Source organism: Cervus elaphus, chromosome 11 (assembly GCF_910594005.1).
Source record: "Cervus elaphus chromosome 11, mCerEla1.1, whole genome shotgun sequence".
NCBI lineage: Eukaryota > Metazoa > Chordata > Mammalia > Artiodactyla > Cervidae > Cervus > Cervus elaphus.
This window is the reverse complement of record NC_057825.1, coordinates 56137021-56164886: the sequence shown is the minus strand read 5'-3', so window position 1 is coordinate 56164886 and position 27866 is coordinate 56137021. Positions and strand designations below refer to the sequence as shown.

Here is a 27866-nt window from a genome sequence, read left to right as displayed (position 1 = left end):
AAGCCCCCTGCAAAACTTTTCATCAGCTGGTCTCAGAAGTCCCAGGACAGTATTTCAGCTGCATTCTATTGGCCAAACAAGTCACTAAGGCCATCCTAGATTTGAGAGAGGGAGTTTACTCTCCCTCTCCATAGGATGGGGAGAAGTAATTTGCAGCCATCTTTAATATACCATCCTATAGGACTGGCCTAACTTGGTTTTAGTATCTCAGTAGAGAAAAGAGGGGCCTTGAGTCTGTGGGGGTAATAAGTCAGAGCTGAATGTTGAATACAGCTCAGACTTGAAGGGCATTTTGCAGCCTAGTCCTGAGTAAAAGCATAGACCCACTGGCAAAGGAAGATGACAGTGAAGTTTGTCTGTCTTGCCCAGGGTTCTTGGTGGGGGGAAACTCTCCCTTGGGAATTTGAAACCTTCTATGGCCCTGTCCTTATATGGATTTGGGGTTTAAATGAACACATTCTGCATGGTCTCTGTACCCTTAGCTGAGAGATTAACATAAACATTGGTCCTGGGACAGCATTACTCCTGCAGCATCTGATAGAAATTAATCCAGCCTCTTTTCTGGTGGCCTAGATGGTAAAGAATCTGTCTGCAATGTGGGAAAACAGGGTTCGATCCCTGGGTTGGGAAGATCCCCTGGAGATGGAAATGGCAACCCACTCTGGTATTCTTGCCTGGAGAATTCCATGGACAGGGGAGCCTGGCAGGCTACAGTCCATTGGGCCGCAAAGAGTTGGACACAGCTGAGCACAAGGACAATGGAAACAAAATTCAGCCCACCAAACTGCTGGTTCTGGTGCTGCTAAGCTGAGGGGAGTTAAGAATAGCCTAGAAAGGGACTTCCCTTGCAGTCCAGTGGTTAAGACTTCACCTTCTAATGCAGGGGGTGTGGGTTCCACACCTGTTTGGGGAACTAAGATCCCACATGTCTCGGGGCCAAAAAAACAAAACATAAAACAGAAGCAGTATTGTAACATTCAATAAAGACTTTTAAAATGGTCTACATAAAAAAAAGAATCTAAAAAAAGAATAACCTAAAGAAAGAACACTCTGATGTCCTTAGTTTGTGTCTATTTCCAGAGTTTCCGTGATTTGTAAGAGTTAATTATTGAGTCAGTAGAAAAGATTACAAAGAAGTGGTTAGGATACACATTAGTAATGGATAATAAATGAATGCTTCTTTACTCCCCAACCAGTTTAAGAAGTAGAAAATTACCTTCATTTTATCAATATATCACTGTTTACAGACATTTGGGGTCTTCCTAGATTTTTGTTTTTCTCTTTTGCTTGTGAAAAGAAAGGATTTCTGCAGTGGACATTCTTGTGTGTGTTTCCTGGTACACCGGTGCACAAATTTCTTTAAGAATGGAATGGCTGACACATAGGGTATATGTATCTTTCACTAGGCCAAATAACATAAATTAAGTTTCCTAGATGTATGGGTCTCTTTCTGGGCTTTTTATCCTATTTCATTAATCAACTTGTCTGACCCTGCACCAGGATCACACTGTCTTCAACACCATAACTTTTACGAAAATTCTTGGTATCTGGCCTGGTGAGTCTCCACATTTTTTCACTATAAATTGCTATCTGAAATGATTTTTCTCCAGCGAAATATATTATTTCAGTTGTGCCATATCTTTACCATCTCTTGCTATTGTCACACTTGGGAATTTTTGCCAGTCTGGTGGGTACAGAATGGAATCTCTTATAGGTTTTAATTTGCATTTCCCTGAATACTAATGAGGTTGAACATCTTTTCATATGTTTATTGCCCATTCATGCTCTCTTTTCTGTGAAGAGCCTGTTTAAGTCTTGCCAATTTTTCTCTTATCCTTATCCGACTGATTTGTAGGAGTTCTTTAAATATTTTAGATGCTAATCCTCTGTCACTATGCATTACACATGTTTTCTCCCAGCTTCTGGTTTATTTTTTCATTTTCTTCGTGGTGTGTTCTGATAAGCAGAAGTTCTTAATATGAGTGCAATTGATTTAGCAATTTTTTTCATTTACAATTTGTACTTTTTGTGTCCTAGGAAAACCATACTTACCTGAAATCATGACGCTATTCTCCTTTATTGTTACTATCGAGCAGTTTTATAGTTTTGTCATTCACATTAATTTCTTAATCCATTTTGAGATGATTTTGGTATATGATGTGGAATAGGACTACAGAACTTTTTTTTCTATTAAAAAAAAATCAATTGTCGTAGCACCGTTTATTATAGAGTGTGTCCTGTCTCTCTACATCTGTGATTTCCAGCCTGTCATAAAGTAAGTTTCCATGATGTGTAAGTCTATTCTGGGCTCTTTATTCTGTTCCTTTGAACAGTTTGTCTGGCCCTGTACCAATACCACTGTTTTCATTACCATAATTTTATGAAAATTCTTGGAATCTGTCCTGGCAAGTCCCCCCCCGCCACCTTCAAAAGTGCCTTAGCCCTTTCTCTTCCATATACATGTTTTGAATTATCTTAAAATTATATGTTACAGCACAGATGTATACACACAGAGACATACACATACTCACTCAAAAATCTTTTGGGGGTTTGATTGTGGTAACATTGATGTTCTTGAGGTACTGAATGTTCCAATCTATTAAACTTGGTCTCTTTCTATGTTTATGATCTTTAGTGATTTTCAATATAATTCTATAATTTTTAATGTAAATATGTATCATTTTTTAGATTTATTCCCAGTTACTTTATGTTTGTTGATGCCTGTGTATTTGGTATCTTATTAAAATTTTCACCTTCCGGTTTGTTAAAATTCATCCTTGTCAAACTATAGATTCTTTTGGGCTTTCCAGATAGTCATGCCATCTGAGAAGAGCAGTGTTGTGTCTTTCCAATAATTATCCCTTTTTTCCCTACCCCTGACTATCCTGGTTAGGATCTCTAGTGCAAGATGAAAAGCAGTGATGAAGGCAAACCTTCTTGTCTTGTTCCTGATTTAAAAAGGAATGCTTCAACATTTTCCCATAAAGTATTGTGCTTGCCATAGGGTTTTCAGAAAACGTTAAACAGTAAAGAAAACTTTAAAGACACTTTTAAAGAAAACTTTAAAGAAACTTTAAACGATAAAGAAAACTTTATCATTGTAAGTTTTGTTTTCATCCTAGTTTGCTGAGAGTTTTTTAATGAATGATATGGTATTTTATCTGATGCTTCCTTGGAGATGATAATGATTTTTTTAGCCTTTAATTTGTTAAGCGACAAATTAGTTTTACCTTTAATCAATTTTGCCTTCTTGGATAAAGGCAATTTGGTCATAAAGTTATTTTTCTTTTTTGTTGTTAGAACAACCTGAGATTCAGTTTATTAGTATTTAGTTTTTCTTTTTAAAATTGTATTTGGAGTGATATTAACTGTGTTATCTTGTCTGGTTTGGTTAAAAAGATTATGCTAGCCTTATAAACCAAGTGGAGGGCAGATATATCCTCCTTTTTATACTCTGGAATAATTTGTGTAATATTGAGTTTCTTTCTTGTGTGTAAGATAAGTGACCTTACCAGTAAAATTGTCAGGGCCAGGTGTATTATTCTATGGAAAAAACTTAACATACCTGTTTGATTTCTTTGATGATTTTAGATTTTCTCTATTTTCTTGAGTCAGTGTCAGTTTAGAGTTCATTCATTTTACTAATTTTTCAAATTTATTGATAGTTAGCAACACTGCTTCTGTCCCCCACTCCTGTTTTCCTCTTTTTTTTTAAAAGCAACATTTATGATTGGGATTAATGTCACTACTTCAATAAGCAAATTACCCCACTGGCGGAAAAAAGGGAATTAAAAAAAATTTTTTTTAACCTAGCTCTCATTAGATATATGGTAGGTGTTCTTACTCTGTCTTCCATATCTCTTCATTTCTTATTTCTGATTCCTCTTTTCTCTTTACTACTAAAAAAAATTATTTATTTATTTGGCTGCATTGGGTCTTAGTTGCTGATCTTCCTTGTGTCATGAGAAATCTTTTCTTGTGGCCCATGGGCTTTAGTAGATGTGGTGCATGGGCTTAGTTGATCTACAGCAGGTGGGATCTTAGTTCCCCTACCAGGGATCGAATCCTGTGTCTCCCACATTGCAAGGTGGATTCTTAACTACTGGACCACCAGGGAAGTCCCTCTGCTGCTTTATGAATAATTTTCTCCATGTCTGTCTCTAATTAGCTGCTTATTTCTGTTTGGTCATACTTTATGGCCTCTGTTCCCTCCACATATTTAAGGACTTTTTTAAAACATTTATTTAATTATTTGTTTATTTTTGGCTGTGCTGTCTTGGTTGCTCTGCGGGCTTTTTTCTAGTTGAGGTGAGTGGGGGCTATTTTCTAGTTTCGGTGTGTGGGCTTCTCATCGTCATGGCTTCTCTTGTTGTGGAGCACAGGCTCTAGGGTCACAGTCTTCAGTAGTTGCAGTGTATCGGCTCAGTATTTGTGGCTTCCAAACTCTAGAGCACAGGCTCAATAGTTGTGGTGCATGGCCTTAGTTGCTCTGCTGCATGTGGGATCACACCCACGTCTCCTGCTTTGGCAGGCAGATTCTTTGCCACTGAGCCACCAGGGAAGCCCCCTTCCACATATTTTAAATTCATGGATCTTTTGTCCGTGCATTATTTGTAATGTCACACATGAATCATTTAGAAACTATTGTCTCACCAAGTTAAATGCAGATCTTCTAAATGTTGACAAATATATGATATCAAAAAATCACTTTCATTAATGTTACCATCAGTCTCATCAGAAAAGTCTTTTAAGTGTTAGGACACTGTCAAATTCATGGTAGGAGAGGAACATTTTCAAAAATTCTAGTCTTTGGTTGAAATATCAAATTTTATCATTGACAACAAACCTTATTTGTTTTTCTTGAAGAAATGGACTCATTTCCTAAAACATGCTTGCCAGATGAATAACCATGGTTTGTTAGTCAATCAAGTAGCCATAGTGTTCTCTGGAAAATAGTGGATAATCAACACATAACTCAATGACCCAAGGGCTTTTCCTCATGACAGTGATCATACGTTGGCATGCAACAGTGCTTAATGCATACTTCCCTTTTCATCACAAAATATTAAGAACAACTGTACTTCAAGGTCAAGATTTAATAAAATCGATGATTTCTGCTTCATCATCAATGACATTCTTAAATGAAACAGGCATTTTTTTTTCCCCTGCTGGGTCATGGTGAGGAATACAGTGACTACTGCCAAGGTTTAGTGCCATTGCCTTGATTCATGCAAAGGCCGTGGTTTTACCCTCTATTGTTTTTGCACCATCAGTGCAAATTCAACGCAGTGAAAAAGGCAGATGTCTTCGTATTATTATTAAAATTGTTTTGACCTCATGAACCCTCTGACAGGGTCCCAGAAACCCCTGGAAAGGGTTTGGGGGTCTCCCAGAAGTCTGTGGAGCCAGCTTGAGAACCATTCACTGTTCTATACAATCAACAATCATCTCCATACTTAAGAAAATCAACTGTCACTCCAGGGCTTCATCCAACATGTGGTCCATACTCAAATTAACCCCAGTTTTTAAGCAACTCTTTATTTTTTTCTTGTTTCTATTTGGATCCAGTTAAAGCTCACACATGGAATCTGACTATTGCATCTTTGATTAACCTAGAACAGTCCTCCCACGCATATGTGTTAAGTAACCTCAGTTGTGTCCAAATCTTTGCGCCACTGTAGACTGTAGCCTGCCAGGCTCCTCTGTCCATGGGATTCTCCAGGAAAGAATATTGGAGAGGGTTGCCATGCCCCTCTCCAGGGGTTTTCCTGACCCAGGGGTTGAACTTGCATCTCTTCTATTTCCTGCATTGTCAGGTGGGTTCTTTACCACTAGCACCACCTGGAAGTCCCAGCAGTCTCCCCACTACCCCCCAAATTTATGGAGACTCTGACTGTGATATAGATGTTCTGGACTTGTCAGACGTGTCCTCATGGTTAGACTCAAGTCAAACATTGTACAGATGGTGAGATGCATTTCCCACTACCTTCTGTCAAGCGGACAGAATGTCAGGCTGTCCTGTGATTGATTATACCAAATTTGTCATCGTTGTTGTTGTTTAGTTGCAAAGTCATGTCCAACTCTTTGTAACCCCATAGACTGTAGCCCACCAGGCTCTGTCCATGGGATTTCTCAGGCCAGAACACTGGAGTGGGTTGCCATTTCCTTCTCCAGGGGATCTTCCCAATCCAAGAATCGAACCCACATCTCCTGCATTGGCAGGTGGATTCTTTACCACTGAGCCACTGAGGAAGCCCACCAAACTTGAGCACTTGGTAAAAAAAAAAAAAAAAAAATTTACAGTTTCTTTAAATCCAGAATTTTTGGTTGTTTTCAATCGGTGGGTAATATCCAAATATCTTGTCTGATACTATTGGAAATAATGATATCCTTTTGAGTGTTCATTTTTGAGGTTCAGAGGTGTAGCAGATAGAATTCTTTTGGTTCCAAGAAAAAAAAAAATACAACTCATGGTGGCTCATATAACTTAAAAGTCTAGGGTGGGGCTGACTTCAGATGAGGCTTGATCCAGCAGCCCAGGGTCAGCACCAGAGTGGCAGGTTCTCTTGGTCTCTCCCCTGCACTGATGTTAGCTGGTTCCCGTTGTGGACATATGGTGATTGCCAGCAGCTTCTAGGGGGTTTGGGGTCCAGGAGGAAGAGGGCATCTCTGTGAGTATCTTCGTGGGACACAAGGAAGCTTCATCCTCAGAAGTTCCTAGCAAGCATCTCACTCTCCTGATTTTGGTTACACACCTGTCTGGTTAGATAGCATCACTGTCTCAATGGGCATGAGTTTGAGCAAACTCCAGGAGTGTGGGAGATAGTGGAGGACAGGGAAGCCTGTCATGCTGCAGTCCATGGGGTTGCAAAGAGTCGGACTCAACTGACAACTGAACAAGCCCAGGTGCTGTCTTTCCTGGCCTGGCTGGCTCAGCCCTGCCTACTTGCTCCCCCGACCTGTGCTTGCCTCATCTCAGGAGAGGTGGCCTCCAAACTCTGATGTCAGCCCAGCCCTGCAGTCTCCTCCCAGTTGTGACTGAGGCTCAGCACTGCCCTAGGGGCAGCTCTTCGAGCTTAATGAGGCTCTGAGGGAGCAGATGCTTTCCCTGCAGGACATGGTGCCGGCCGGGGGCAGGGTGAGGTCAGCGGTGGTTGCGGCAGGCCTGTCACCGGGCTGGGTGAAGTCACTTGGAGTGGGAGCTCTGATCCTGGGAAGACAGTTTGGAGGCAGCTTTCCAGGTGGATGGACCATCCCACTCACCGTGGGGCAGTCCTTACTTTACCCCACAGTGTGTACATGCATGCACAGTCGCTCAGTCGTGTCTGACTCTTTGAGACACCACGGACTGTAGCCCACCCATCTACATGAGACTCTGTCCATGGGATTCTCCAGGCAAGAATACTGGAGTGGTTGCTGTGCCCTCCTCCAGGGAATCTTCCCGACCCAGGGATTGAACCTGCTTCTCCTGCATTGGCAGGTGGATTCTTTACCACTGAGCCACCAGGGAAGCCCCTCTCGTTGGATACAGAGTCACAAACATGGTGGCTTGCAGGCTGAGACCAGCTCACCTGTGCTTATTTGCCTTGTGGTATTTGAAACTTGAGTCATTCACCACATTTAAAATTGAGAGCTGTGGCACCCACATCCAGATTTCTGTCTTCTCTGGAAGACTCGGACAGTCGAGGCCCCAGGGTGATTTGAGCAAGGCAGCATCAGCTGAGCTGAGCAGTGGCTGCCCCTGGGGCATGTGCCCCCGGGTCTACTCAGCCCCACAAGGTCCGGTTACTGAAGGCTGCTGGAGATTACCACTGCTCATCGTACACCTGGTCATTTCCCTCACCAGCCTGATGCAGTATTTCCAAAGCAACCTGGGCAGGTAGGCATTAGTATCCCTGTTTTACCAGTGAGGTAACCAAAGCCCAAACTGATTTCAACATTTGATGTAGGAAAATAGTCATGGCCCAATTCATTCGTGGCTCTGCTGCTTAACAGTTCTGTGAGCTTGGGTGAGTCACTTTGCCTGCCTGGGTCCCAGTCTCCCCATTCATAAAATGAAGGGCTGCTGCTGCTGCTGCTAAGTCACTTCAGTCGTATCTGACTCTGTGCGACCCCATAGACAGCAGCCCACCAGGCTCCACTGTCCCTGGGATTCTCCAGGCAAGAACACTGGAGTGGGTTGCCATTTCCTTCTCCAATGCATGAAAGTGAAAAGTGAAAGTGAAGTCGCTCAGTCGTGTCTGACTCTTCACGACCCCATGGACTGCAGCCTACCAGGCTCCTCTGTCCATGAGATTTTCCAGGCAAGAGTACTGGAGTGGGTTGCCATTGCCCTCTCCAAAAATGAAGGGAGTGGCAGCTAAATGCTACAGGGTCCTAGACATATGCCACCTGATTAGTCTTTGGCTGTGTGCTGCTTGGTTCTGGAGGGACACATCTGTGCCTTGGTCCCCAAATCTAAAGGCAAAACTTGGGTCCAACCTGCCTGCCAATGCAGGAGACATAAGAGATGTGGGTTTTGATCCCTGGGTTGGGAAGGTCCCCTAAAGAAGAAAATGGCAACTCACTCCAGTATTCTTGTCTGGAGAATTCCGTGAACAGAGGAGCCTGTTTGGCTCCAGTCCATAGGGTTGCAGTCTGTCTGCAGAGTCAGACACGACTGAGGCGACTTAGCACAGCACAACCATGATATAAGCAAGTACTTTAAAAAATATATTTATTTATTTATTTGGCTGCACCAGGTCTTTGGCTACACCACCTCATGCAACTGCAGCGTGAGGATCTCTGATCTTTGTTGCAGCAAACAGGTTCTTTTAGTTTTAGTTTTTTTTTTTTTTTAGTTATAGCATGCAAAATCTTTAGTTGTAGCATGCAGGATCTTTAGCTTTCGAACTCTTAGTCACTCTTTATTATAGCATATGGAATCTAATTCTCTGACCAGAGATCGAACCCAGGCCCCTGCATTGGCAGTGCAGAGTCTTAGCCACTGGACCACCAGGGAAGTCCTTTGAGTCACTTCTCATGCAGGATAACGGAACAGTTGCTTATGTGGCTGTTACTTTCTTGAACCAGCACGTAAGGATGGGAGTTACTCAGTGTCTGTGCTGATGTGAATAGAGTCTCCCCAAAGTTCATGTCTACCTGAGACCTCACATACAAAAGACACAAAGATGCGTGCATGCTCAGTCATGTCTGACTCTTTGTGATCCTATGGATTGTAGCTCGCCAGGCTCCTCTGTCCATGGAATTCTCCAGGCAAGAATATTCAAGGAATGGGTGGCCATTTCCCTCTCCAGGGGCTCTTCCCCACTCAGGGATTGAACCCACGTCTCCTGCATCTCCTGCACTGCAGGCAGATTCTTTACTGCTGAGCCATCAGGGAAACCCACCCGAGACCTCAGAATGTGACTTTATTTGGGAATAGAGTCTTTGCAAATGTAGTCAAGTTAGGATGAGTTCACACTGGATTAGGGTTGGCTCTAATCCAGTGACTGGTGTCCTTATAAGAAGGAAATTTGGACCCAGCCTGAGCCATGCAGGGGGAGGATACCATGTGACAGGTGAGGCATTTTACAGCGATGCCTCTGCAGTCCAAGGAACACCAGGGATTGCTGGCAACCTCCAGAAACTAGGAAAAGACAAGGAAGGATTCTCCCTTTAAGCCTTTGGAGACAGCGTGGCCCTGCCGATACCTTGGTTTCAGACGTCTCCCCTCTGGAACTGAGAGAATAAATTTCTATTTTAAGCCATAAAGTTTATGGAAATTTCTTATATCAAGTTTATGGGAACTTGTACTCATGACCGTGCAAAGCCCACAGTCCCCTGCTGGCCTCCCTGTTTTAAGAAGCAGCAGGGCTGCCTGGCCTGACTGTCCTCAGAACACCCGTTCAGGGTCCGGGTACTTGTTCTCGCTCCTTCCCAGTGCTCCTTTGTGTACTCAGTTGCTCTGTCGTGTCCAAGTCTTTGTGACCCCATGGACTGCAGCCCACCAGGCTCTTCTGTCCGTGGGATCTCCCATGCAAAAATACTGGAGCAGGTTGCCATTTCCTCCTCCAGGGGATCTTCCTGACCCAGAGATTGAATCTGTGTTTCCTGTGTTGACAGTGAATTCTTTACCACTGAGCCACCTGGGAAGCCCTTCCAGTGCTCACAGTCATTCAGTTATCCAGTCTAGATTTTGCAGTTGTTTAGGGCCCTCTTGATGTCCTTCTAAAGGACCGTATGCACTGTTCCCTGTGACTATCCCTACATATGTCATGTGTTTTCTATGCTTTGACTTGAGTCCCTGCTACCCTATTCCTGAGGCCGCATCCCTACCTCCCCAAGCTGTATCCCACCCATCTTTAACATCTGCCCTTTCTTCCTGGGCCACTCTAGACCAAGGTGGATTCCGTGTCCTGCCCCCTCAAAGCACACTTTGCTTGCCAGCACCAGTCTTTGGGCAGTATTCTTCCCAGCCGTCTTGAGACATATCACCTGTTTTCTTCTTAACTCATATTTTGTTTTACTTCACCAATATTGTTGGCTTTTCGGTTGGGCTCAGGTCTCAGTCCTTGAAGGTAGACAGTCTATCTTTTGATCCTTTTTCTGCTCTGTACACTTTATACATTGTTAGTATTCAACAGAAATGTAGTGGAGTTTCTAAGCAAGGTAGGTGATAATTTCCTTTGCCTGGGAGAGATTAAAAAACAAGAAAGTTTGACTCAAAGGAAAGTCTTCTTGACGTTTAGGGTGGAAATCATACTCTGGCTCCAAGAAGGTGATGGTATGTCTGTATATATCTTTGGAGTACAAACTCTTTATCCTTCTCCCATTTTAAAAAATGTATTTACTTTTCACTGCACTGGGTCTTGGTTGCTGCACGTGGGCTTGCTCTAGTTGTAGCGAGTGGGGGCTATTCTCTAGTTGCAGTGCACGGACTTCTCACTGCGGTGGCTTCTCCTGTTGCAGAGCATCAGTTTGTGAATTCAGGCCAAGTAGCTGTGGTGCTCGGGCTAAGTTGCCCTGTAGCATGTGGAATCCTTCTGCACCAGGGATTGAACTTGTGGCCCTTGCACTGGCAGGTGGGTGCTCAACCACTGGACCACCAGGGAAGTCCATCCCCATTTAGCCAAAAAGCAACCACTAGGCATTGAACATCTTCTGTGTGCCTGTGTGCCTATGATGGGCTTGAGAAGGTGGTGGTAGATAAGGCAGAAATGACCTTTATCCTCCATGAATGCTTAGTTTTGTGGGAAATATTGACCAAGAGGATATGAACAGTTCTTGACTTGCTGCTTTATAGCTTTTCATTCAGGTGACAGGGTAGAGATAGGACTGGGGAATCAATCCTGGCAGCCAGGATTGTGCTGGATGACCACATGACTCAAGACTGAATCAATTCTGTTTTCCCTCTCTTGGCAACAGAGAAGTGAGATTCAGAGGTAGCCAGTTGCCATGGACTGAATTGTGTCTTCCTCCAATTTATATAGGGGCTTTCTAGGTGATTCAGGGGTAAAGAACCTGCCTGCCAATGCAGGAGATGCAGATTCGATCCCTGGGTCAGGAAGATCCCCAGAGGAGGGATCCACTGCAATATTCTTGCCTGGGAAATCCCATGAACCAGAGGAGCCTGGTGGGTTATAGCCCATGGGATCACAGAGAGTCAGACACGACTGAGCATGCAGGCACAAATTTATATATTGAAGCCCTAACGTCCAATAAGAAGGTATTATATTTGGAGGTGGGACCTTTGGGAAGTAATTAGGTTTATTTATTAATAATTTTATTTATTTAGTTTTGGCTGTGCTGGATCTTGTTACTGTACACGCTTTTCTCTAGTTTCGGTATCAGGGCTTCTCCCTTTGGCAGCTTCTCTTGTTACTGAGCTTGGGCTCTAGGGGGTGCGGGCTTCAGTAGTTGTGGCTCCCAGACTCTAGAGCACAGGCTCAATAGTTGTGGCATATGAGCTCAGTTGCTTCACATCATGTGGGATCTTGCTGGATCAGAGGTTGAACCTGCATCTCCTGTATTGGCAGGTGGATTCTTTACCACTGAGCCACCAAGGAAGCCCGGTAATTAGGTTCAGGTGAAGTCACAAGGATGGCACCCCCATGATGGGATTAGTGCTGTTGTAAGAAGAGGCACCGGAGAGCCCTCGCACCACCCCCTGTCTCTGTGATAGGAGGACCCAGAGAGAAAGCTGGCCATCTGTCAGTCCTCACCAGATCCCAGCCATGCCAGTGCTCTCGTCTTGGACTTTGAACCTGCAGAACTGTGGGAGAATAAATTTCTGTGATTTAAGCCCTCAGTCTGTAGTACGTCGTTATGATAGCCTGAGCTAAGACACCAATTATTTAAGAGGCAGGAGCCGTAATAAGTAAGCATGAGGAGGTGTGCAGGCTGTGTTCTGCCACAAAGAGCATGTGGAAGATGGGTTAGCAGAGAAGGAAGAGTGACAGAGATACTTGGCACAGAGGTGTCAGAAACACTGCCTGCTTTCCTAGGCTCTCCAGTTCCCGGTTCCAGATGCTCCCAGAGCCCAGCTGCCCTGGGGTTCTGACTTTACCCCAGTGTCTTCCCCACAGATTCCCTTTGTTGCTTATGCCAACTTGGTCAGTTTCTGTTACTTACAACCAAATGACTCTCTTCCAAGACCCTCCCATTTTACAGAGGAGGACAATAAGAGCCCAGAGGCTGACTAGTTCAGCTCTCCATTAGCGAGTGACAGAATCTGGGCTGCAGTTCTGGTCCTTAGACCAGCTGTCTGCAGTCCTGCCCTTCTGGGCTAGCGGGATGAACTTGTTAAGCAGACCTGGGAGGCTCTGAGACCCCGAGGAGAAATGCTGTTATTCTCTCACTGCCAGCAGTTTAAAACACGATCTGTGTTGGGTCATCCTTGAAAATGCCTTCCTAACATCACATGTGTTTTCTCCCCTTTTTCTGTAATCCTGTCCAATTGAGCAGCAGGGCTGTCACCACTCATGGTTTGTTTTTTTTTTTTTTTTTTTTGGCCTTTGAATCTTGCATCTAAAAGATTCTTAGCAGCGTGCACTTGGCTGACAACTAAGATCTCCCCAGTCCTTCCTGCCTTCTCTGCATTTGTCTGCCTTTTGTTCTCGTAATCAGATACATGTTTCTATCGAGAACAGGTGATTTTCTCCAAGCTATGTGATAGGGAACACCTGACGCCCATACCCCCATTTGGTTTCTATATTTATGTTAAGCTATGTTTTAAAAATGAGCTCATTGTTAGTTGGAAGATGTGTAAAAATAGAAAGGAAAAAAATATTACTATTTCCATGTTCCCACCGGGACTGCTGATAACATCATAGGGAATCTTTCTGGTCTTTTTCTTCTTATGAAGTTAATTTGTAAAAATATACAGTTGTACTTATACATAGTAACAATTTTGTGTGCTACTTTTCACCTGAAGATAATGTTCTAAACAGTTTTGTGCTGTTTCTGACATTTTGTAAATATCACTTTTAAGGGCTGTTATCCATTCTAGTAAATTGAGCACAATTAAGTGTATAGTAAATCCTTTTTGGCATGTGCTAAGTCACTTCAGCTGTGTCTGACTCTTTCCAATCCCATGGACTGTAGCTCACAGGCTCCCCTGTCCATAGGATTCTCCAGGCAAGAATACTGAAGTGGGTCACCGAGCCCTCCTCCAGGGGATCTTCCCCACCCAGGGATGGAACCCACATCTCCTGCATTGGCAAGCGGGTTCTCTACCACTAGCGCCACCTGGGGAGCATGAGTGACAATAAATAAATATATGAATGTGAAAGCCATGCTCATGTGAGATGTCTTGTTTGTTTCTGACTTTGTACATGTGTGTGACTATAGGGAATGGTATTGTTGGCCTTTGTTTTTCAGATGTTTTCCTTATACAGATAGAATTAGGGATAAACAGGTGTTAGTCTTTGAAAAGCTTTTGATGCGTGTCATCAAATGGCTTTCATATACAGAGCACTGATTCCCCTGCAACCAGGAGAGTGAGCGGCCCTGTCAGAATTTCCTGTATGGTTCTCTGCCCAAGACTCTGAGTGAGAACAAATAGCTGTTTCTATTAGCGTTCTTTGAGGTCTGTCCGGAGAACTCCCAGCCGCCCGTTTGTAGATCGCATGACCCTTAGCAAGAGGGAGGGACATACATTTTGTTCTTTCATTTGATAAAGTTACAGTAACTGTTTGTCTCCAGCATGTGGAAAAATGTTGCCAGTGTGATGCTGTAGATTGTTTTACATGAAAAGCCATCAGTCCTTTTTTTTTTATTTATTTATTTTTTTGATGAGTGGTTAAAGACTACCTAACAATGTAAGCCAATTGGAAGTGTTTTATTATGATCACACTTTTTCAAGCAAAGGTGGGAAAATGGGAAACTAGATTATCTTTACTCAACTATTTTTGTATATTCTGCATTTCAGGAAGAGAGTCCTACAGTTTTGTTTTTTTTTTTATGAGGGTGGGTGGGAAATGTCTTAATTTAGAGTAGGAGCAGAGCACAGGGAACATCATGAGGACCCTGTGAGAACTCCTGTGGTGAGCTGGGCTTGGCTGGATCGGCCAGACTGCACACGTGTGTGTGTGTGTGTGTGTGTGTGTGTGTGTGTGTGCGCGCGCACGCGCTTAGTTATATCCAACTCTTTGGTGACCCCCTGGACTGTAGCCTGCCAGGCTTCTCTGTCCATGGAGTTTTCCAGGCAAGAATACTGGAGTAGGTTGCCATTTCCTCTTCCAAGGCATCTTCCTGACCCAGGGATTGAACCTGGGTCTCCCACATTGCAGGTAGATTCTTTAGCGTCTGAGCCACCAGAGAAGCCCCTGAACAAGGGCAGATGCCCTGTTTCTGTGGAAGGAAATAGGGCAGTGATCTTCAACCTGTGCGTCGGGCCAGCAGTAGCACCACCTGGGATCTTGCTAGAAAGGCAGGCTTGGGCCCTATGTTAGACCTACAGACTCAGACACTCTGGAGGTGGCCCAGCAGTCTGTGCTTTAACAAGCCTGCTGAGAAATTCTGATGTACCTCACATTTAAGAGCCCCTGACATAAGGAAATGGGGGTTGAGGGGAAGTATATGATCCAAGAGGAAATACTGACAGGATGTTGGAGATTGGAGGAGGAGGTGGAAGCTAGGGAGAGGGGTGGTGGGGCCGGTGTGATCACTGGCCTTGCCCGATCTGTGCACCCAGGAGTGTAAGGAGTGTTCTGCCTAGGCAGTTTTGTAGGTGTCTCAGTAAAACTCTGGTTGCAAGTAACAGAGTCCCTTGGACTGCAAGGACATCAATGCAGTCAATCCTAAAGGAAATCAGTCCTGAATATTCATTGGAAGGACTGATGCTAAAGCTGAAGCTCCAATACTTTGGCTACTTGATGTGAAGAACTGACTCATTGGAAAAGACTCTGATGCTGGGAAAGATTGAAGGCAGGAGGAGAAGGGGACGACAGAGGATGAGATAGTTGGATGGCATCACTGACTCAATGGACATGGGTTTGAGCAAGTCCAGGAGAGACTGCAGGTGTGCTGCAGTCCATGGGGTCTCAAAGAGTCAGCTATGACGGAGCGACTGAACTGAACTGAACAGAGATGTGTTTCTGATCAGCTTCAGTGAGAGAGGACGTTTGTGGGAAGGATGTTGGGGTGGCTTCCGGAGTATGAGAGGACAGAGTCCACCTGGACTTCAGGAAGGACTGAAACCAGGAGCTGAGCATGGTGAGAACCCAGAGAGAATATGAGCTTAAAAAAAAGAGACTCAGCTCTGTCCTTATAGAGGATGTCTATCTGTTTCTTTTAGCATGAAATATTGTCTTTGCTTCTCTGTACTTCTTTCTGTCTCTGCAGACATCCTTTTTTGCTTTGGTGAGCATTTGGTCAGACATGGCTATTCAGTGTGTGTGTGTGTGTGTGCTCAGTTGTGTCTGACTCTGTGCCCCCGTGGACTGTAGCCTGCCAGGCTCCTCTGTCCACGAGGTTCTCCAGGCAAGAATACTGGAGTGAGTTGCCATTTCCTTCTCCAAGGAATCTTCCTGACCCAGGGATTGAACCTGTGTATCTCTTGCTTCTCCTGCACTGGCAGGTGGATTCTTTACCACTGTGCCTTCAGTCCTCCTTTTCAGTAACCTGCAGATCTCTCAGCTCTGATTCTAAATTCCTGGGGGTAAAAATCAGAGAGGTCCAGCTGGGGGCCAACAGTGGCGGAATCAGCTTTGGCTGGAGGCAGGGTCCTCTGTTCGTGCCTGGGGGTGGGGATGGGGGGTGGGGGGTGGTCCTTTTAAGAGAGGTGAATGGGCAGCATGGCTGTGCCAAACTCTGTTCCTCAATGCAGTGTTTTCATGGTTACTAGGGTGATCCACGGAGAAGGCAATGGCAACCCACTCCAGTACTCTTGCCTGGAAAATCCCATGGGCAGAGGAGCCTGGTGCAGTCCATGGGGTCACGAAGAATCGGACACAACTGAGCAACTTCACTTTCACTTTTCACTTTCGTGCATTGGAGAAGGAAATGGCAACCCACTCCAGTGTTCTTGCCTGGAGAATCCCAGGGATGGGGGAGCCTGGTGGGCTGCCGTCTATGGGGTCAGAGTCGGACACGACTGAAGCGACTTAGCAGCAGCAGCAGCAGTGTGATCCACTAGTATGGGGAAATGGTTTTTGTTTTCATTCATAATGAACTTAACAGCACACTCTTGCAATGCTGTGGGACCCCTTTGAGGGTTTGTGTGTACTAATTATTAGAAACACTTATTGTTGGTGGAGTCAGGAGGAGGGGATGGGAGGGGAGGAGCTTGTTGGTGCAGAGGGACTGACACAGTGATTCTTTTCCTTTTGGGGGCAGAGTGATAAGTTTTTAAAGCTGCTCTGCCTGAGAGTCTGTGATTACAAATGAAACAACGGAGTTTGGGCATCTAAGCCTGATGGAGGGGAGTGGAGGGAATGGCAGTGACTTGTGTGTTCCTTCTTGAGCACAGTAGACTCACCTTCATCTGGTTGGTGCTGTGGTGTGTTCAGGTCCATGCATCTTTCTTTCCCATGAAATCTAGGACTTGGTTGCTAATGGTTTTACAAGAATTGTTCTTTTGTTTTATTGGAATATTTATAAGTTCTGGGAGACCATAGGGCATACGTGTGAATGGATCTCTACCCACTCTCCAAAGAGGGGAAACTCCAACTCACTGGTTTCCTTCACTGTCTTGGTTGTAAACTGCTTCTCTAACCGTCTCTCTGCCCCTGAGTCATTCATTCATTCATTCATGCATGCATTCACTCATTCCTTCACTCATTATTCATACCTTCTGTGTGCCAAGCACTGTGTAAAGAGATAGACTTTGTCCTACTTCAAGTGTGTTTTATTTAATTTTTGGCCACGCCCTTCAGCATGTGGAATCACAGTTCCCCACCAGAGTTCGAACCCACATCCCCTGCGTTAGAAGTGGGGGAGGTTCTCAACCCTTGGACCTCCAGGGAAGTCCCCTAGAGTTGTCCTGCTTCGTATTTTCGATCACCCGCCTTGGCACTTCCTTTTTAGTTTTCCCTCCTCTGCTCAGCCTTTGGAGGGACCCCCCCTGGCAGAATGTGCCCTGGAAAATGACAGCTCCCCCCAGTCCATATCCAGCTGGCCTGGTCCCAGCTTCCCTGAGCCCCTGGTAGCCCAAACCCACGATGCTCTCACTTGTTTCTGGGATTTCCTCATGTTTTCTCCCTTCCTAAAGTGTCCCCTTCTTCCTGCCAAATCTACCAAGCTCCTGCTCATCGTTCAACATCTGGAGCATCCCCTGCTAATTTAGCAGCCCAGCCTCAGCTCACAGAGCATGGCTGTGGGTGTGATGATCTGTCATTCAGCTAGACTTGAACTTGGTGATGTCTAGGACTGTCCCACTCATCTTTAGATCCCGACAATGATGGATAAAATGCTACTCTGGGCAATAGGATGAGGAAGAAAAGGAAAGGATAAAGAAGATAAAGTCACTCATAATTCCATTATGGAAATGCATTCTGGGGGATCCTTAAGGCTTTTTGAACACAAACATTTTGTGTGGTTGGAGTTACTGTGTATCTTGCTTTCCCATTAACATTAATATATTAATATATCCTTGTGTCCACAATATTTCTAAACAGAATTTTAGTGACCTTTTAAAATTGTACAGTCAGTTCCTTTTTTTAAATTTTTGGACAGCTGTATTATTTTCAGTTTCTTTTGTAATAAAAAGCCATGGGATGTGTTTGTGCCTTAATTTTTGTTTGCCTCCAATGATTTCTTTTGGGTGGGTTCTCAGGAGTACAGTTATTGGGTCAGAGGGTAGCAAAGCTGTAAAGATTTGAGAGATAAGGGCAACTTGCCTCCCAGAAAGATCATACCAATCTCTCCTCCCATCTGCAGTTCTGGATGATTGGGTTTGTAAATTCCTAAAAAAAAAAAAAAAATGGAGGCAGAAAAAAAAAAGAAGCACTGATAGCCTCTTTTTTAAAAATTTTAATTGAAGGATAATTGCTTTACAATGTTGTGTTAGTTTCTGCCATACTTCAACATGAATCAGCCTGATATCCTCTTAACTGGCTGTGACTTCCACCTGGAGGGGGCTTTCCAGGTGGCGCTAGTGGTAAAGAATCCAGCTGCCAATGCAAGAGACAAAGGAGATGCACGTTTGATCCCTGCAACGGGAAGATCCCCTGGAGAAGGAAATGGCAACCAGCTCCAATATTCTTCCCTGGAAAATCTGTCTGGAGGAAGTGGCAGCTTTTCCTGTGTTTGGAGCCCCTGTGTGGAGACAGGCTTGTTGCCTTGCAGTCCGGGGCTGGGAGCTTGGCCCTCAGTGACAAGGGCCAGGGCTCTCAGCATAGCTGCCCCTTCCATGACCCCAGAGCCTCCCAGAGAGACTCTGTGGCTTTCCGAAGTAGGGAGGGAAAGAAGCTGCTTGCTGACCTGTGGGTAGGGCGCTTCAGACAGCAATGCATTGGCTGAACATCCATCATTGAGGAACTCAAGCTTCAGCAAGCCCATCTGGCTTTATAAAATCTACCGGACATTAAAGGAAAATGGAATGAGGGTGAAGCATTCGTTGCTGTCATGGTGCAGGGAGGTCACTACTGTGCATTCATCCGCCTGGGGCTTCCTGGCCAGTTAAGCCCAGGAGCAAACAAAGATGGGTTTCCAAGAGGTCATTCATTTCCAGATAGGAAATTGAACCTGCCTGGAAGCTGAACTTGCACCCTGTTGCACGTATACATCTGTTGAAATATTAAGTATACTCTGCATTAAGCAATTCAGGAGACACAGAGATGTAGTTTCGATCCCTCGGTGGGGAAGATCCCGTGGAGGAGGAAATGGCAAACCACTCCAGTATCTGGCCTGAAAAATCCTATGGACAGAGAAGCCTGGTAGGCTGCAGTCCACAAGGTCTTAAAAAGTCAGACACAACTGAGTGACTAAGCACACAGAACCTGCAAATTCACTTTGAGGGGCACAATTGTAGCCCCCCAAAGGCAATAAGATCCACTTGCTTTTGGCACCCCTGTTTAAACCATGGTATTGCTTATTTTTGCTGATATACTTCTGGAATTGGTGCCATTTTGAGGATACTTAAAAAATAAAATGAACCCTAATCAAGTTTTTATTTTCCAGCTGAGGAGGATCTCACATAGATTATGTTTTTTAAATTGACATTATATTGTCACCTAGTAAACTGAAAAAAATTACTTAAAACATTTAATATGAATGGGCTTCCCAGGTAGCACTAGTGGTTAATAACCCTCCTGCCAATGCAGGAGACGTTAAGATGAGGATTTGATCCCTGGGTGGGGAAGATCTCCTGGAGGAGGAAATGGCAACCCAATCCAGTATTGTTGCCTGGAGAATTCCATGGACAGAGGAGCCTGACAGGCTACAGTCCATAGGGTCACCAAGAGTTAGACACAGCACACAGTACAAATTGAAAAAGTTAATTAAAACATTTAATATGAACAAAATCATGAAGTCAGTATATGGTAGAGATGAAATGCCCTTCTCGGTCTTTAGGGGGTGGTTTTTCTCCTGGCTCTGGCAGGAGCTGGACTAAAGAGGGTGGTAAGCCAGCTGCCATTACCTGGTCCTGGGAGGGACAGGGCTCTGTGCTCCTAGGAGAAAGCCTGCTGTGGTTTCTGCTGAGGATCTGCTCTGAGAGGAGCTTAGAGGCCCTTCAAAGGGAACCAGATGGAGAAGTTGGACAGCTCCCAGCTTCTCTGGCCTTTGACCTTCACTGTGGGTGCTTGTGTTTAGTTGGGGTGATCTGAATCCTTACACAAACATACACTCTGGGTGGGTACTGCTGTACTGAATTTCCAGCTCTCTCAGCCCAGGATCTAGAGCCTCACCTTTTGGTACCATCATAATGAGTTTGTCGGTAGTACTGCAGTGTGAATGGCTTAATGCACATGGGTGCATAATCTACCCTCAGGAGGCCTCAGTCAGCACCAGAGGATATGAGTTCAGGTTGGAGAGGAGAAAGTTAAGGGGTTCTGAGTTTTTAGGCATCAGTTGTCAGAGGCTTTGTCTTAGTCAAGTCTTCACCACCCCCACCCCCAACCCCCCACTGCTCCCTCTGCATGAACCAGGAGAGATAAAACCAACTGGACGATTTAGCATCATCCAAAAAGGGGAATTGGGGGCTTCCCCGGTGGTCCAGTGGTTAAGATTATGCTTCCACTTCAGGGGGTGGGACGCACAGGTTAGATCCTTGGTTGGGGAACTAAGATCCCACATGTTGAGTGGTGCGGCCAACAAGGAAAGAAAGTATGCATTCTGCTAATTCCTAAATCAGCAGAGTTTAAACTATTACTGGTACACATCCCTCCTCAGGGCTGCCCTGGTGGCTCAGTGGTAAAGAATCTGCCGGCCAGTGCAGGAGATGTGGGTTCGATCCCTGGGTCCGGAAGGTCCTCTGGAGAAGGAATTGGCAACCCACTTCAGTATTCTTGTCTGGCAAATCCTATGGACAGAGGAACCTTAAGTCTAAACTATTCCTCAAACTTAACAACAAGAAACCAAAGCTTGCCGTAAGATTCAAACTCTGTAAATAATGGAAATAGGGGAAGAAGTAAAGTAAAAAAAAAAAAAAAATTTTTTTTTAATTAAAAAAAACAAAAACAAAACAAAAAGGGGAATTCTCTGTAAAGAGTTAGGGAGTTGCAGCTGGACTCGATGGGGTCCTAGAAACTAGGCTGGAAGCTATTGAAAAGCCTGCTGTTCTCACTTCCTCCCCCTCCCCAAGACCCTGGTCTCACATCTCTGCTTCGTTTTCTGTGTATATATGTGTATGTGTGTGTGTTCACTGTTCTCTTTCTGACTCTGACTCTCTCTCTAGACTTCAACTTTTCATGTGCGTGCATGCTAAGTGACTTCAATCATGTCTGACTCTTTGTGACCCCATGGGCTGTAGCCCACCAGGCTCCTCTGTCCATAGGATCTTCCAGGCAAGAATACTGAAATGGGTTGCCATTTCTTTCTCCAGGGGACCTTCCCGACTTAGGGATTGAACCCACATCTCCTGCACTGGACGGCAGATTCTTTACCACTGAGCCGCCAGGGAAGCCCTGAGGAGGGATGTGTACCAGTATTTTATTGGTATACCAGTATTAGAAGGACATATTTAGTATAACAATTTGTTTTAACTACTGTTGTTGGTGTATGGTGGGATTCTGGGTGATTTTTATTTTATTCTTTTTTTTTTCTTTTTTAAGGATCTTAGTTCCCTGACCTGGAATCAAATCTGTGTACCCTGCAGTGGAAGCACAGAGTCTTAACCACTGGACCACCAGGTCCAGGTCTTGTCCTTTTCTGTCTTAAAATTTTTTTCTACAATAAGCATAAACAAGTAACGTAGACAGGTTATGTTTATGTTAACAGTAAGCAAGTTAAACCCAGAGTTTCACTAGGCCAGTAGGTAATGAGTGGCTTGTAGAACAATAGGCTTGTAGATGAACAATAGGTGATCTCTGCCCTCAAGGAATTTATGGCCTGATGGGGAGGGTGATATAAACACATATAAATCAAGCTGAAAGGAAGCTATGTTAAATGCTGATAGGTTATTACAAAGCATGTAAAAGCCATTTACACTTCTAAGAAGTTCAGGGAAGGGCTTCATGAAAAGAGTAGCACTGGATCTGAGTGTAAAATAGGGGTTCTCATACAGGGGCTCTTTGGCCCCCAGAGGACATTTGCCAGTATCTAGAGGCATTAAAAAAAAAAATTATGTATGTATTTAGCTGCACCAGATCTTAGTTGCAGTATGTGGCATCTAGTTCCCTGGCCAGGGATTGAACCTGGGCCCCCTGCATTGGGAGCACAGAGTCTTAGCTTCTGGACCACCTGGGAGGTCCTTCTCGAGGCATTTTTTTCCTCTTTTTAATTTAAATTTATTTATTTTTAATTGGAGGATAATTACCTTATAGTATTATGTTGGTTTCTGCCATACATCAACATGAATCAGCCACAGGGATACGTATGTCCCCTCCCTCTTGAACTTCTCTCCCTCCTGGAGGTGTTTTTGATCCTCACAGATGGGGTGGAGGGAATGCTACTGGCATCTATTGGAGAGACCAGGCTTGCTGCTGAACATCCTTCAGTGCCCAGGACGGCCCCCTCCCTGACCAGCGAAGAATTACCTGGCTCCAGATTCAAGGCTTCTCATCCAGGGCACGGGGTTTTGGCAGACAGAGCCGGGAAAGAACCTTCCAGGCAAAGAGAATGATGGCAGAGCACAGTGGCAAAAACACCTGATGTGTGCCCAGGAGTTAGCGGAGGGCACACGAGGCTGGCGGGGTGGGCCCAGCTGGATGGTGGGGGCCCTCAATACCAAAGCAAGCAATTGGATGTGTTCTGCGGTCAGTTGGGAGCTGTGGAAGTTTTGCGTTTTTATTTATTTGGCCGTTCGGGGTCTTAATTGCAGTGTGGAGGGGGTTTGTTGCAGCATGCAGGATCTTTTAGTTGTGGCATGCAAACTCCTAGCTGTGGCACGTGGGATCTAGTTCCTGGACCAGGGATCAGACCCAGGTCCCCTGCATTGGGAGGGTGAAGTGTTAGCCACTGGGCCACCAGGGAAGTCACACCATGGAAGATTTTGGAGCAGTGGAATCACTCCATCAAGAAGGGTATCATTTCTCATCACCCCAGCTTTGCCTCATTGCTGGCTCGTCTGCACACCCACAGATCAATCACACCGTATGTTCCTGTTTTCCACCTCAGGCCGTCCATTCTTTGTTTTGCATGCATCCGAGGGAAAGCTGTGTCAGCATTCTGCCTTGCTGACCCGTGATTCCCATCTACTGGTGACATAGGGATACAGCAAAAACATGATCCCCATTTGAACCGCTCTATTTCCTGCTACAGTTTCCCAGGAACCTACCCTGGCGAGGGGTAACTGTCCACATCTGTGCAGATGGCCTTGGAGCAGCTTTGCTTGTTTGCTCATCACCACTGTTTGGGTGTTTGCTGACATCCTCGTGCTCTCTCAGGATGCAGAGTGGGGCGGGGGTGGTGGCCAGGGGACAGTTCACACTCAGCAGTGTCCACACGGGGCAAGTGGCTAAGCAGAGGCCAGGACTGGAGCTGGGTCAGATTTCAGTCATCAGATGAAAGAATGCCTGAGCCAGGGGAAGGGGTACCCCAGAACTCAACAGGGTTCTATCCCCATCTGTTCACCGCTGGTTTGTCATCAGAGCAGTGCTGGACACTTGCTGGACCAGGTCAGTACAATAGGTACAATAGGTCAGTGGGTCAGTGATTTCTTTCTTTTTTTTTTTTTTCTTCATATTTATTTATTTGGCTTCACTGGGTCTTAGGTGGGGCACTTGGGATCTTTGGTTGCTGCATGTTCACTGTTAATTGTGGCATGTGGGATCTAGTTCCCTGACCAGGGATTGAACCCAGGCCCCCTGCACTGGGAGCTCAGTGTCTTAGTCACTGGACCACCAGGGAAGTCCCAGTATGTCAGTGATTTCTGAATGAAAGGATGAGGAGAGGTTCCAGGAGGGATGGTGTGATGGCTCAAGATCATACTGCCAGTTGGGATCAGAGCTGAGTCTAGAACCGTGGTTCCTGACGCCCAGCTGGGAGCCGTCCTCCTGTGCTGCACCCCGTTCAGTGCATAGGGACCCAGAGATGCCACCCTAGGCCCTGACTGATGCAGAGCTTCCTGAAGACCAGGCCCCTGTACCCAGCACTCTGCGCTCTAGTCCCCTCCTGTTGAAGTCCACGGCTAACCAACTAACCAACCCACCCTAAAAAGTAACTTGCCTTCTCTACCTGAAAACGAGCCACAGAACCACCCCATACTACATCACAGGCTTGTGGTCCCTTTAGTTATCCCTCCCAGGATAGCATACCCCCAGGGACACCTCCAGGAGTGGTGCCTTGTTGTTTAGTTGCTCAGTCGCGTCCAACCCTTTGTGACCCCGTGGACTATAGCCCGCTAGGCTCCTCTGTCCATGGGGTTTCCCAGGCAAGAATACCTGGGAATGGCAAGTGGGTTGCCATTTCCTTCTTCAGGGAATCTAACCCACCGAGTGATTAAACCCACATCTCTTGCATTGGCAGGCAGGTTCTTTACCACTGAGCCCCCTGGGAAGCTAGCCTAGGCTTAATTCTTCACAGACCAGTCAGGGCTGGGGTTTGAGGAAAGATCCTATCAACGCCGAAGTTTGGGCCAAACTATACCATTCATGGACTTCCCAAGTGGCTCAGTGGTAAAGGGTCCATCTGCCAATGCAGGAGACATGGGTTCAGTACCTGGGTTGGGAAGATTTCCTGAAGCAGAAAGTGGTGACCCACTCCAATATTCTTGCTTGGGAAATCCCATGGACAGAGGAGCCTGGCAGGCTATGGTCCATGGGGTTGCAAAGAGCTGGACATGACACGTGAGCCCATGAGCACGTGTACCATTCATAGTAAAACCTTCTTGGTCAAATGCACGCAGGGAGAGGAAGCAGTGTGAACTTGTCCATCGTTTTCTTTGTTTTGGGATGGAGGCAGTATGAATACAGGTGTTCCTGATGCCCCCAGAACCTTCTGGGAAGAGGCATTTCCCTGCTGTCACGCAGCCAGAAGGAAGCAACGAATCAGGGTGGGATGCTTTTAAGAGTCCACTGGGACAGCAACACTCCTCCCTGTGCTCTGAAAACCATGCTCATTGGATGTTAGTGTCCACTAACCCCAGGGAGGGGCTTGCAGGCAGTGCTATCCCTGTTCTCCCAGCCACAAGGCATCCCTGGGTCTTATAGGCACAAGGGCTGGGCTCAGCCCCACCCAGGGCTCCTCAGGTATAACTCTCACGGTGGCTCCTGCTTCACCCTGCTGTTAGTGGGACACCATCATCCTTTGCTTGCAGCCTCCACCGTAGGGAAATAATGTCACAGGTCTGTACAGCATTTCTTTTCAGTGTATTTTCTTGTTGTTGCTCCGTTGCTCAGTTGTGTCTGACTCTTTGTGACCCCATGGACTGTAGCATGCCAGGCTTCCTTGTCCTTAACAATCTCCCAGAGTTTGCTCAAACTCATGTCCACTGAGTCGATGATGCCATCTAATCATCTCATCCTCTGTCTCCCCTTTCTCCTCCTGCCATCAATCTTTCCCAATATCAGGGTCTTTTCCAGTGAGTTGGCTCTTCACATCAGGTGCCTAAAGTATTGGAACTTCAGCATCACTATTTTCTTGTATATCATCCATTGACAGGACTCCCAGCTCTGGTGGGGACACCCCGTTGTGTAGAGGACATAAACCCAGTGAGTCTCCTGGGTGCTTGTCCAAGGACTGTCACCCAGTGAGTGGTGCAGCACAGACCGGCACTGAGGTCCCTGACCTCCAAAGCCTCCCGTTTTGCTCACTCCTTCCATTGGCAGCTGTGGGTTCAAGCAGCTTTCTAGCCAGGTCACATCCCCCATTAACAGATACTGACCAGCTCTGTGGACAGCGAAACCTCTGGGCATCATGAAGATGAGAGGAGATGGAATGGGGGGTTTACAGTGCAGTGCTGGGCGCAGAGCAGGCAGTGGGTCTGCCTGGGAGAAGGGCATGCTGCACACACTCTCTGGGGAAGGTCGTGAGGCTGGGGGAGTAGACTCGCAATGCTGTGGGAGGTTCTCCCGAGCTTTTGTTTGATTTCAGCAGAAGCCAAGTTATGTTACAGTTTGATAGAGCCTTGGGAAGTGGGCTAATGTATTAGATAGGCTCATTTTAGATAAAACCAGCCTTCATGATGACTTAACAGGATTTCCTCAGCAAAGCCTGAGGAATATCATAATATTTTACTGATTTTGTGCTGCCAAAAAAAGTCGGGACATCCGTTTAGCACCGAGGTCTTCAAATCTCACATTCTAGTTTCAGTTCTGACGTGGACTCCCTGTGTGACCTACAGTTCAGTTCAGTTGCTCAGTCATGTCTGACTCTTTGTGACCCCATTGACTGCAGCACATCAGGCTTCCCTGTCCATCACGAACTCCTGGAGCTTGCTTAAACTCTTGTCCATTGAATCAGTGATGCCATCCAACCATCTCATCCTCTGTGTGACCTTAGCCTGATAATTTAACTTCTCTGATCGACATCTTCAGTGTGAGAAATGGAGATGAGAATCATGCCTACTTCTTAGAGTGGTTGTACTTGCAAATGCACGTAGGGTGCTCAGGGCTGTGCTCAGTAACCAGCACCACTTATTATGGGATGTTAACTTTTTTTTATTTTCCAAAATGTGAAGCGTTTCTGCTTGCTGTTGGTTCCCAAGATAGCAGGCCATCCCTCACCAGGACTTGCCTGTCTGTCCGCCCTGTCTTCATGGCCATCTGGAGCTCACAACAAATGGAAAGAAAGCATACTGTTTTCATTCTGAATTGACAAAATTTCTTATTTCACCCTCCTCTAATCCAACTCTTTGTGTTCTGTGTTGGAATTGTTTTCTCCTTAGTGACCTAGCTTTATCCATTCTTTTCAGATCTGCAAAAGCAAATGGAACAGATGTTCCAAAGTAGTTCTCATTCTGTGTAGTTGAGAGGAATATCTTCTCTAAACAAAGCAAACTGTTTGATGTATTTCAGCTTGTTAACTCCCAAGCATCATTCTACCTCATCTGTTTTATAAAAAATAATTTTATTTATTTATTTTTGGCTGTGCTGGGTCTTCGTTGCTGCATGGGCTTTTCCCTAGCTGCAGCGAGCGGGGGCTGCTCTCCAGTTGTGGTGCACGGGCTTCTCACTGCGGTGGCTTCTCGTTGCAGAGCATGGGCTCTAGGGCCGTGGGCTTCAGTAATTGTGATCAGTGGTTGTGGTGCACGGGGCTTAGTTGCCAGTGGCATGTGGGATCTTCCCAGACGAGGGATAGAACCTGTGTCCCCTGCATTGGCAGGCAGACCCCTACCCCCTGTTTAAAAAAACTTTTTTCCTTTGTGGCCGAGTGGCTTGCAGGATCTCAGTTCCCTGACCAGGGATTAAATCCAGGCCACGGCAGTGAAAACCCAGAATCCTAACCAGTAGCCAGTAGGGAACTCCCTCCTCCACACCTTTTAGAGCACTACCAAGGATTACCTTTTCAAGCGTCAAAATGTTGTTACCCAAACCAGGGCCTTGCCTTCCTCTCTGAGGTTCCGTCTGCTCTTGATGGCTGGACCCCAGGAGTTGTAAGCAATCAGCACAGCTGGGAGGCTGGCACGCGCTGATCTTCTCCCAGGGGAGCTGTGGGCTTCCTTGCATCACCTGAAGCACAGGTGTTCTTGATGATGGATTGGCCCGCTCAGGAGCCCAGTTCACAAGGCCCAGCCAGATCCGTTCTGTAGCAGTCATTAGCTGCATTTTTTCCTTAACTGTCCCTCGTAATTAACAACTCCCTCACGATTGAGACATGTGCTGGAGAACCTCCTCTCAAATTGA

General features: G+C 45.7%; 1 protein-coding gene and 1 non-coding gene across 12 annotated transcripts in view; one reads left to right on the top strand and one right to left on the bottom strand.

Moving 5' to 3' along the window:
• Positions 1 to 27866, top strand: part of REEP1 (receptor accessory protein 1) — a 129390-nt gene that overhangs the window by 11870 nt on the left and 89654 nt on the right. The window lies entirely within an intron of this gene.
• On the bottom strand, positions 19411 to 19549 carry LOC122704158. Its single transcript, XR_006343775.1, has one exon. It is a non-coding gene; the product is annotated as a small nucleolar RNA SNORA68 (small nucleolar RNA).